Here is a 12394-nt window from a genome sequence, read left to right on the forward strand (position 1 = left end):
GCTGTATCTGCAAATGCGTGAGCGAGGGCGAGAGAGTTTAGCACGCTCGTACAGCATCCACACGAAGCCGACGCGTACAGCTGACAGCTGGCACGAAGCTTAAGTCGGCAAGACATAGGCGACCTTCGGCTGCATAACAGCCCTGTCTATTGGCGGCTCTTAATACTGTTGCGCTTGGCACAGCATAACGGCATCAGCAGCAGCAGCTGCAGCAACATCAGTTGTCGCCGACTGTCGGACCCTGCTGTCCTTTCAGTTGTTTCGTGTCTGCCTACGCGTGCGGTTATCAAACGATTCGTGCGATTCATTTTTGTCGCTGCTCCGTTACAAAGCTCGCGTTTTTAACGTGATTTTCACGAGATTTTCATTTCCAATTAACAGTGTGTCGAGCGTGTGGCTGTGCATGTGTGTGTCTGTGTGTGGCAATGGAGCAAAAAAATAATCATATTATATATGCAAATAGTGCGGCACCAGTGCTGCCCCTGTAAATTGTAACCGCTGCAAGTCGCGTCTTCGTTCCGCATTTTGTGTTGCTATCGCGGGCTGCTTTATAGCACTGACTGTGACCTAACTCAAGCATTGCCTGGCCACAACTGACGCGTGACACACACGGTCCGTTATACGTGCGGTAGGTAGGTGTTTCAATTGCCCGCCTCAGCCTTTGCGGCCGTTGTGGGAATTTCATTCAATGGAGTTTCGCCTCGTTTGGCTAAATTGTGCGGCGCTGATTTGTGATTTGTGATAAGCCAACCCATCATAGAGGCTGAAAAGAATTTGCCACTCAGGTCGAGATAAATTCAAATCAATTCAGTTTTAAATTAAAATAAAAAAAAAACTATTCGGTTTAAATAATGTTAATAAAATCTTTAAAAGACGAACACAATATGCCGATCTAACTATCGCGTGAGTTATTAATACGATAAGTATTTTTTTTCTTGATTTCTTCAATCAAGCACATTTATTCTATGATTAGTTAAATTTAAGTTTAATGCTGCTTCGGCAACTAGAGAAATTATTTTCATATATTTTCTCCTTACAACTTGCCAAGTTCAAATTTAACCTTATTAAAATGCAAATTTATAATGGACATGGAAATCGTTAAATTATTTTCTAAGCATTTTTTACTGAGTGACTGGCTCGTAATAATATGAATTCATTATTTTCCCATTCCACGACACTTATAATTCCTGATAAGCTGCTGCCTTGCTAAATAATGAATAAATTTATCACTGAAGCTCTTCATAATTACGTATATCATTTGTCATCATGATTTAGCACGTTGCCTTTGGCCTTTTCAATAAGTGCCCCTTCATTAGTCGCAATCCACGGGGTACCTTTCAGTGTCTTGGGCCAACGTTTATTGTTGTCCATCCCTTGAGCTGCCTGTCTAGTTGTTGTGCCTTTAGTAAATGATCTGTCCAGTCAGGTGTATCATTTGCGAATAATATTTATGTATGAGCTCATCTAACACACGTGAATACCTGTCTTATCAAGAAATATAGCCTGCAGTTCGCGGGAGTATCAATCCTTGTATCTTGCGTTATACGATATTATGATGAAATTTACTATCCATAGCGCTATAAATTTGTCTAAGGGCAAAAAATAATTGACAATGAGCATAGCTTATACGTTATTTAATTATTTATTTAAAGCTACTTTTAAGCTGTGAAGTTGGTCTGCTTCTAAAAGACAGCTATTGAGGCAGGCAAAGACACTAGATACATTTCCGATTTGAGTTAAAAGGAGTAAAATTTAAAAAAATATTAAATTGTAACTAAATACAACTGATAAGTCTGCTGCAATAAGCTTCTATGTATTAAAGTTTTAAATTATTGAATTGTATAAGCTTGGCACATTAAAAATTATATAAATTATTTATAATATATTATATATGTTATATATAAAATTATATATATTTTGTTACTTGTTTGGCGACATTACCTACATAAAGATGGTTGACAGGAGATCAAGGTTTCGTGTAAGCATTCAAATTAGTTTACTTATTTTTATCGAAGTAATTTAGGTGCTCTCCGCAAGTCCCCTTCCGGGCATTAATTATTTTTAGCACGTCTGCTCCATAAAACGTGGACTTTTTAGCTCAATGATTAATAGAAATACATGCATTTGAAATCTAACTATATGTATTTAGAGCGAAAAACAAGCACTTCAATTAGAGACTGCTACAAATAACGCTGAAAGCTGAACTTTACTTTGAAGGGGAGACCCTCAGTGGGCTGCCCTCAGTACTTAACAAGCTGCACTTCGCATTAATCCAAGACTAATTAGAATTGTGTGCTTAAACAATTATCAGACAACGGGTGAAGGTTTCTGTCTCTGTTCCTGTTGTTCATCTCCCGCTTTCTGAAAGTAGAAGTAATTAAATGCTCGCACAAGTGTGCTGCAACCGACTGACAGAAAGAGAGACAGAGCGAGAGAGAGAGAGAGAGAGAGAGAGAGAGAGAGAGAGAGAGAGAGAGAGAGAGAGCTACACGCCACACAATTTGAATTTTTAATTAAAGGCAACAACAATCAGTAAGCGAGCTGCGTGCGTGAACTACTCACAACTTTTTTTTGCACATGGCCCGAGTGAGGGCATGGTAAAGGGCAAGGGGCTTAGCACCCTACACTAATTAATTTAGTGAACATAAGCAAATGCTTGAAGGGTATTGTTGGTAAATGATGCTCAACTTGACCTAAAAATGCCTCCGAAAAACGTTTTTGCCCAAAGGCCAAAAGAAGCCGCACAAAAGTCAAAAACTTTTGCCTGCCCTCAAGGCACAACACCTGCATAGCGTGTGTGTGAGTATGAGAGTGTTTGTGCTTGCATTTTGCATTAGCATAATTAAAACTCAACAAACAGCCTGACAGCAAACACAACATGTGTGTATGTGAGTGTGTGTGCGTGTGCTATTAACTGGGCTGCCAAAGTCAACATGGGCGCAACTTGACCCACGGGCTATGCGACCGCAAAGTATGCAACAAACTCTATTACATATGGCCCCACAAATACACACTCACACACACGCACACACATGTGAGCGTGTATCCTTGAACTTTATTGTTTGCACATCAGTGGTTTGCCAAAGCTCGGTGCGTGCTGCGTTTTGAGCACTTGCAGGCCTCCGCTGTGCCGCCCCTGCCCACGCCTCCTTTTATATATTTTACTGTGTATATGTGTGTGTGTGTGCTTTTTTTATTGCATGCTGTCAGGCGCAGCAACATATCGGTTTACCATTGAAAAATATATGCGCGCATTTTTCAGACAGTTTTCACAAAATTGTACAGAATGTTTTCTTTTTTTATTTTTATATATATTTTTTTTGTGCTGCCTTCAGTTGCGCCGTGGGCGTGGCATATATATACCATCTCTGTGGCCTGCCGAGAGGCATTTCTTTCAATATTGCTGCTTACTGCGTAAAATTAAGCCCCATAGAAAGTGCAGTTAATTCCAATAAAGCGAATATATCAACTTTTACTGAAATTTGGTATTCGGTTTCAGTCTTAATAAGTACGTGCTCTTATTTAATACTTTTGTTAAAATTTCATCAAATGAATAATAAATTGAAATAATGGCCTTCCCTTCAATCAGATTATGTCCCCAATTGGAAGTGAATTATATCATAGATTAAATATTTTTTACATGAAAAACTTGAAATTTCTGAGTTCGGCATAGCATATTGTTATTGGCAATTAAGATAACATATTACATAGCCCTGGCCACAACGTATTTATATTTAATTGTATTTAAAATGAAAAAGTTTTAGTTTAAATTTTAGTTTGATTTATTCTATTCACTACTTTTAACACCGCTTAGTATTTACCATCCATCAAACCAAAAAGCATGTTTAATTTTATTTTAAAATTTTAAATTGTTTTGGCTTGAATTACATCCTTCTTCCATAAATGAGTTAACAAACGTTTATATCTTCTTAAGGTTTAATAATGGGCAATATTCTGAGAAATTCACGATTAGGCCAAACAAATTTCATTATTTTATTTAGCTTTAAAAATATCGCTTAAATTTGATCTATTTTAATTCGGATAATTTCGGTTTGTGCTAAAACCTGTTTAAGAAGAATAAAGTGGACTTTTGAAATCTTTTCCGCGACCTTTTATTATTTTTCAGAATAGATGTTTACTGAATTTCGGAGCAGAAAGTATATTGATTAATGGTGAGCCAATAAAGTTGCATTTAAAAATAGGTCAAGATATACTGTTATGGCTATAACCGTTGGCCTATAAGAAGAACTCGTTTTTCGAAAAATATTCAGTCTAATATGATTATTAATTAAATAACTAAGACAATAACTAAGACATTCGAACTCTCCTTAGTTGCCTACAATGTGAAGAGTTGAAGGGCCATCACTTTAACTAGTTTATTTCAAAACGAACTCAATTGCATTTATTGCAAAGAATGTAACACTTTCATCGAAAATCATAGACTTGCAACGATTGGTTTGATTGCTCTCAATTGATTACGAGCCAAGTTGAATGCATGCTAAATCAAAACCAAATCCAATTGCCTGGCAATTCGATATGGAGCTCAGTTTGACACCGTCTCCCAGTGCTTACAGTGCGTGCAATAGCCTTGGGTATTTCTTTATGCCATTTGTAATACATGAGAGAACTTTCTGTATTCGAGCAGAAATATTTTAAAGTAAGTTGTTGTTGTTGTTGTCGCGCGCCCCTTTGTTTCACGCTGCCATCTGAAGTTGCACGTTCTGCGGGAGTGTTTTATGCTTCGCACACTTGCGAACAGGCAGCGCTTACACCTTAAAATAATGCCACAACTATATAACTATATGTTCGTGTAGTAAAGTTTTGTTGGTTATTTTTCTCAGCTTGACAGTCGCGTCAGCTTGTCAGCTGTTTAAAGCTTCCTTTTACCCTGTAAGCAATCAGTTGCAGAGAATCTGAATGGATTTCTTGGCAGTGTCATATTTCATATTATAAATCATAAATCAAATACATACATTTTTCCAATAATATATGTTCTTATCATATTGATCTCATAAATTTCACACATATGCTAGAAGCTTAGTTTCCTTCAGTTATAGGGTATTTGCGATAGTGGTTTTAGGCACTGCTTTCTGCTTACTTCTAGCCGAGGTGCTTAACCTGGTTTACTTTGCAGTCACAGGCACAAGTCGCGCAGCTCTGCATCAATACACACAAGAATATATATATATTTATTTTTATTTATTTATTTAAGCCATGGAGCATTGGCTTTCATTTGTTGTTTATTTGTGGGCGAAGTTTGTTTGCTGGCTTGCTGAAAAGTTCAAATTGTTGAAATTGTCTCGGTTTCACGTTCAAAGCAACAATGCCAACTGTAACTGAAACTATATACAACTACCTCTATCTACCGTCTCGTCCTCTGTCTCAGTCTCTCTCTGTTTTCCGGATGACCCGCAGGAAAAGCAAAACTGCCTAAACTAAACTGTGGAGGGGCGAATGCATAAACAGGCAATGCGCGTGGCTTATTAAAACTCGCTTGGTTCTAGGCAAAAGTTATGCGCCCCGAGCAGGACGAAATGTTACACGAAATTAAGTAAAAAACGTGCGGGCAAAAGAAATATACGAAATATGTGTATCAAAATTTAAAACACAGTCAAATACACACCGCACACAAAAAGAAAACAACAGCGAAAATTGTGCGAAACAATTTATATGAAAACCAAACAAAGCGGCGGTGGCGCCAGCTGCTGTTTAAACAAACACAAAGTTATAGCTTCGGGTCCTCCACATACATATGTGAGTGCGTCGGTGAGTGTGAGTGTGTGTGACTTTTCGTGGTGTCCACAGTGCGCCGGGTACTTCATAATTACAGTTGGTTGTATTTAAATTTCACTGGCGGTGCGCCACGGAGCCGAAACAGAACGGCGATTGTGCTTTGGCGTCGGCACACGGAACGTATACACAACGTGCCATGCATTGGCGGCATACATGGCGTTTGCTTAATGTGAGTAGTGGAGCAACTTTTTACACTGTCTTCTATATTCTTCTATTTTGTGGAGCTAACTGGCAGTGTTAAGCATGAGAACTGTGCAATGTGTTGTCTCAAATTGTTGAGTTTGACTTTACATGGGAGCGAGGAAATCCAGTGGGAAATTTAGACACGCAATCAAATGATTACAATGCTGTGGAAATTGCTTAGGGCTGTATTTGTAACTATTCCCTTTTTTAAGTGTTGAACATATTTACTTGGCACTCTAAATGTGAACTTGAAAATGAAAGAAAGGAAATCAAATGGAAAATTACTCTTATTATATCATCATGGTAAACATGCTTAGAAATTTCTTTTCGGAATAGAAAAGAAAAGTTTTCAATAAGAAGAGTCTAATTTATATATTTATACATACTATTTCTTAAGAATATATTTAAATTAAATATTGAAATATGTTCATTAAATCTTTGAAATTGATAAATTTGTCTACCATTAATGTAATTAATATTGGTATCTAAAAATAAAAAAATATTTAGTTCCAATACAATTATTCATTGTATATACGTTGACTCAAAATATTATTTACTATTAATAATTTATTTCAAAGTGTAGTTCAATAAACTATTCCTCTACATGCTTTAACACGCATTCACAACTTTGACAAACTTTTATATAAGATCTTGGGTCGAACGTTTATCTTAGGTCGCACTCGGTTAGCTTTTATAAACTGCAAAAATTAGCCAAATGGCAATCGACCCTTGTCAGGGATCATCGCTAACAAATTTTCGACCCGCCTGACCTGATGCTCGAACCATGCCTATCAATAAGACATTTTTATGTACACAATAATAAGTATAGGCAAACATTTCTAAAAGCCAGTCGCTAAGAGCCATAAAACTTGAGACCCAACTTGAAGCTGGCGAAAATTTGGCAAAGAGCTGGCCGCTAGCAGCTCCTTGGTTAAGCTTAAAGTTAGTTGTTGGCAGCACGGAAAATTAATTATTAACTTGAATCGGGCCCCACAGCTAAAAATTAAAGCCAACTGAATGGGCAGGCAACAAAATGGCCAAGCAGAAAAGTTTTTCGGTTTCCATTTAGTTTTTCTTGGGTAATTTTTTTTTTTAGTTATTGTGGTTGTTGTTGTTGGTCTGTGCGTTTGAAATGTTTTACGTTTTTATTTGTCATTCATTGCTGCAAAGTTTTGCCGTTTTATTTCGGAAGCTGTTGTTGCTGTTGCCTTTGCTGTTATTATTGTTGGTTTACAGCAGCAACTGCTGCTACTTTGGCTGCTATGCGGGCTTTTCGCAGGCGACGTTATCTTTCTGAGCCTTTGTCTTTTTGGCCACACACTAGCAAAGCGCTGAGCGAGTTGGGATAGATGGCGGGGCAGGACACACTTAGTTTGGCAACGAATATTGCCAGTGAATAAGTTAAGGCGAGGCATACAGAATGGAAAAAGAAATCAGCTTTGAGCAAAATGAGGCAATAAAGATTTATCTCGCAAGAACGCCAAAGGACACCGCCAAATACAACCAATGCAGCAGATTTGTCAAGGATTTGCAGCTGACAATTTATGTTAGCCGTTGGCTTTACAATCCGCCTGCCAGACAACAGTGAGGCCCAGCTAAATACATATACACATATTCATTTCTAGAGACATACTCTCAGTATGCAAACATTAATTTGTAATCTATGCCACATGCATAAATTTTAATTAAATCGTCAGCATGGCATTCAAAATTTGTTTGGTTCTCATCTAAAAAAACAATTGAGATTTATTCTTGCAATTGTTTTTTTTTTTGCCAAAATTAGAATTTTTGCGTGCACGATATTTATCAGTCGCCACGCAATGTGAATGCCATTTTTCTGTTATATGCTCAAATTTTCTCAAAAATATGAATTCTATATCCATTCGCCATTTAGGCCTTGACATCCTTAGAGTGCTGCATTTTGTGATTTAACAAATTACGCAGAGGCTGCGGTTTTATCAAAACAAAAACAGCTTGACTTTTATTATTTGCTTTCAAATGTATTTATTATTTGCAAATAATTCTGTTTGCCAGCAGATAAACATACATCATACTCCATGTTAAGTTTTGGGTATAAAGGTTAAACGTATCAGATTTTTACCAGCTAGGTCTGTTGTGCTTTGGTTTGGATTTCACATAGATGAAATTTACGGTTTTTTGACTGTATATTCACGGCTTAAAACACAAGATATTTTTAACGTTCTAAGATCTGCAGGATACAAGCATCTCAAAATACATACAAAATCTTATATATACAAATAAAGCAAAAGCAATTTGGGTTTGTTTAGTTGTTTTAACAAATCAACATAATTCACATGTTTGCACACACATAAAACTCAAATAAGCACAATTACGTGTGGAAACGTATGTACGCCAAAGGAAATGAATTTTTAAGTATTAAATAATCGAAACCCTGCTTGCAAAAATATGGCTCGGTTATATTTCATGTGAAGCTTGTTCGATTCGGAGAAAAGTAATTAAAGAATATTCGGTTTGAACCATTTTGGTTCCAACCCGACTTGCAGTCATCTTTATTTTGCTTTTTTGTGTTTCAATGAGATGTATAGCAAAGTATTTATTAATTGATAGACTATCTGGGAATCTAGTTGTTTCGCTTTTGCTTTGGTGCCTCAGCACATCAAAATAAATAATTTAACGCTTTTAAAAATATTATCAATCAATATACTTAATTATATAAGTTTATAAAGATAAGCAGCAAAAGATAAAAGATCAAGAACAAATGCCTTTTTCTTAAACTCATTCTTAGTTAATGTTAAGGGATCAATAATTGTTATAAACGCTTACACGTTATTTTGACGACGCGAGTATTTACGACTGCATTTTCCATTTTCTCTAAGAAAAAGTATATAGAATAGAAGAACCATTAAAAAACGTACCAAAGTTGATAAAATGTAGGAAAGATTATTTTACTTTACAGCTGTTAGTGTAAAGCTATTAGCTGTTTTTTCTCTTTATTTTGGCAACTGTCGCCAGGTGTTGCAAGTTATTTATTTAGACTCGTTTTCGGTGTCAGCAATTTTACTGCAACTTTCAATTACGCACTTAATTTTATTTTAAAATGTTAAGCTATGGACGACACTAACAGAAGTTTCTCTTCTTTTTATTTATTTCTTTTTTGCCAAAAGTTGTGCAAAAACTATTCACAAATATGATGTTGGTAATGGAAGAGACTGTACTAGACTGGTTATGACAGCGCCGAAGGAAAGTTTGGAGCCGGAACTTCAAGCCAATTGCCGAACCAGCTGTAAGCTTGCCGCCTTACCAAGTTTGTTTTGGGCAAGTTTTGCAGACACACACATTCGAATTTGCCGACACAACATTTTCAATTTCAATTAGAGCCTCGGTGCCTCAGCATGCAGTGGGTACAGTCCAATCAAAAGCAATTCCAACCCATGTGACAATATGCGGCCAAAACTGCACTGTGGACTAAACTTTATATGAAATAATTGTACAATTTCCGAAAAGAAACAACATATTTTCTCTCAATCAATCAATTGAATTGCTCGATTAAAAATGAAAAATCTGTGACGAGCAGATGTCGAACCCAAAGCTGGATTCATGAGAAAAATCAGGTTCATGAACCGAACTTTAAGTCTAGGCGTTAGTTAGAAAATTACCAATATATTTGTTTGCCTTTCAGCTTTGTTTTTGATAGCTGTTAAAAATAGTGCAATGATAAATGTTTGGAAATAATTTTTTGACAGAAGAAGTTGATTTTTACCCTATAGAACACTGTGCTGCCAGATTTACGTGTTAATTTTCCTTTTTTCGTTCTCTTATATTCCCCTTTTATTCTCTACTGTGGCAATTGCAAATATTTTGACTGCCTGCCCGGAAGTCGGTCCGCTGTTCGCTGGATATTGTGTGGATTCACATGTCAACAAGCTGAGCGCTTTTTTGGTTTTTTTCATGACTTGGCTTTATGGTGTGCCTTCATATTTAGTTGTATATACCTTCACTTGCAAGAGGCTTTGTCGCTTTAAATTCACATAAAAATTGCGCAATCTTTGCTGAATTTTAGCAGTAAATCAACTTTCCGTAGCAAGCACCACATAGAGGGTAATAAATTAAACATATGAGGAAAAAGGGAATTGTCCAATGCTTCGATACTGTCATAAGTCGAGGCTAAGAGCGCCAAACGATCGCTAAGTGGCCAGCAAAACAAAACATAAATAAAACACAGAATGTAGCTGAGATAGAAAAACATAAAAGCACGAAAAATATCAAACAAATCCTTGGCTGCCTGACTATGAGTTGCTCTGTGTTCAGACAACGAGATATTCAAAATACCTAACGTTTTTCATTGCTTATCTACAGGTTTGGCTTTAGAGATACCCTGTACTAGAAATACCGTTTAATACTTACAAAAACTTTACGCTTACAGCTGACTCATTATGAGTTGTTCTGCATTCAAACTTTGTTATTTAATTATCATATTTTTAGAGATACCCAGCACTTTATATTTTTTATTATTGCGCTGTACTTAGTTTTCAGTTATTTGAAAAGCCTGTTGTCACTTCGATAGGAACTCAAATTAAATAAATAAATAAATTTTTGCTTGAAAGGAAAATAGTTCACTTAAGATCTTGTGAAATAAATATTTTCTTATATTTACAATAACTTATTAAATACCATTTGAATCTAGGGTATACCAACAAGGGTGCACATATAAATTTCAGTTCGAAACAGAAAACACTTGAGCCAAAAGAAAAAATTAAAGCAAACGCCAATTTATTTGGGCCCGGTTTACCATGGGCTGTTTCGCAAGAGATAAAAACGTGACCGCGAAAACATAAAATATATAAAAAGCTAAAGCGAGCCAAATGAAATTGAGAAGACGAGTCGTCAGTTGCTTTAATAGGCCGCGTTCAGCATAACAAGAGGCAAGGAATGGGAGAGCGAAAAAAATGTGGCATACTTTGTGGCGCTTGTCAGCTGCAAGTGGCGCCATAAATCAAGCAAAGTGAGTGGGCGCCGACCACAAACAAAAGTCAAGTCAAAGGCGAAGCCACAACAAATGCCGCAACTTGAAAGCAATTTTAGTTTTAATATGACCCGTTTGCTTGCGATTTTGTATACCCTCAAACCGTTGAAAATGGGTAAGAAGAGTACAATAGTTTTCAGAGATCCCATAAAGTTGATATATTCTTGATGAGTATTAACATCAGTCCGTCTGTCTTTTTGTTTGCAGGCTACACTTACCAAATTTGGCATGGATTCATCTTCTTGTCAGGTCTACATATCAATTTCCTTTAGATTTTCGTATGAACAACATTTTTGAGTCTCACCTTGTTCTTTACTTATAAGTAAAATCTTATCAACATCAGAAGACTAGATTAAATAGGTAGCTGATATATGTATATAGTTACAGCTCTTATAGAAACAATCGGTTGTAAATTTCTAGGGTCATTTGGCAACTAGAGTATTTGGTTTTCGGCGTGTAACAGAGTTTTTTTATTTTTTGTTTTAGAAAGCACAGAACAGACTTCTCGTAGCTCCTGTTAAAGCCTCGCTCCGTGCCGCGTAGTTCGGGCAACACTAGAGAACACAAACGCGTTGCGAATTATTGATGCCTCATCGCTGATTGCTTTGCGTTTACGCCATTTGACACAAATGCTGTTGTTGGCTTACCAGCTAAAGCAACCTTCCCCCTGCCAAGCTTCCATTCTAATCTTCCCGTATACAATACGAATCGCTCTAGGGCATAAATAAGTGAAGTTATTTGGTATGTCTGGCATGTACTTGACTTGACTTCAATAGAACGCATTCGGCTACCAATACCAATACCAATATCCACCACCCACAACCCCCTCATGAAGCATGTTGTTATTATTTTTGTTTCCGGCTTGTGGCCGCTCTAAAAATATCAGTGCACACATTGCCAGCATCTCAATTTTTGGGGAAAAGACCGCCCCCTCCGCAAAAACTTTTTTCCTTGCTCATTTCTTGCATTAGCATCGTTTTTTGGTATCTGTGCTCAAAATATGGCAAAACAATAAACGTTATAACAATTGCGGCTGCGTCTAATCGCAGCGAGGTGGCTAAAATGTTTGACAGCTTGGCCTAAGTGCTTTGTGTGGTTCACTTAGCGCCCTGTCCAGCAGCTCAAGTGCTGAGCTTTAAATTTCGCGCCATGTTCCAGTTCCTGTTCGTGGCCTGTGCAGTCAGGATATTGCTTGGAGCTCTTCCAAATAGGTTTGGGTTTTAGTGCGCATTTTTCTGATCCAGATAATGAGCTTTCAAAGTTTTGCTTTTTTCTTTTTGTTTTCGCGGCGGCTATGCAAGATATTTGATTGCCATACCCTCCATGACAGGAGCATTTAGTTACATTATCTTTTTATAGTAATAATTTAACTTCAAGTCATGAATTTGACAAGCACCTGAACTTAAACTATTC

The 12394-nt window shown here is 36.9% G+C and overlaps 1 protein-coding gene across 1 annotated transcript in view; it reads left to right on the forward strand.

Moving 5' to 3' along the window:
* Positions 1 to 294: 294 nt before the first annotated feature.
* The window catches only part of LOC135435127 (uncharacterized), a 169385-nt gene continuing 157285 nt past the window's right edge, over positions 295 to 12394 (forward strand). Inside the window, exon 1 of the mRNA XM_064692033.1 lies at positions 295 to 903. The gene's annotated coding sequence lies outside the window, so the exon portion shown is untranslated. The remainder of the gene's footprint in view (positions 904 to 12394) is intronic.

The sequence above is a fragment of the Drosophila montana genome, unplaced genomic scaffold (genome assembly GCF_035044405.1).
Source record: "Drosophila montana isolate Dmon_TW-CO22-7 unplaced genomic scaffold, ASM3504440v1 contig_3513_1, whole genome shotgun sequence".
NCBI lineage: Eukaryota > Metazoa > Arthropoda > Insecta > Diptera > Drosophilidae > Drosophila > Drosophila montana.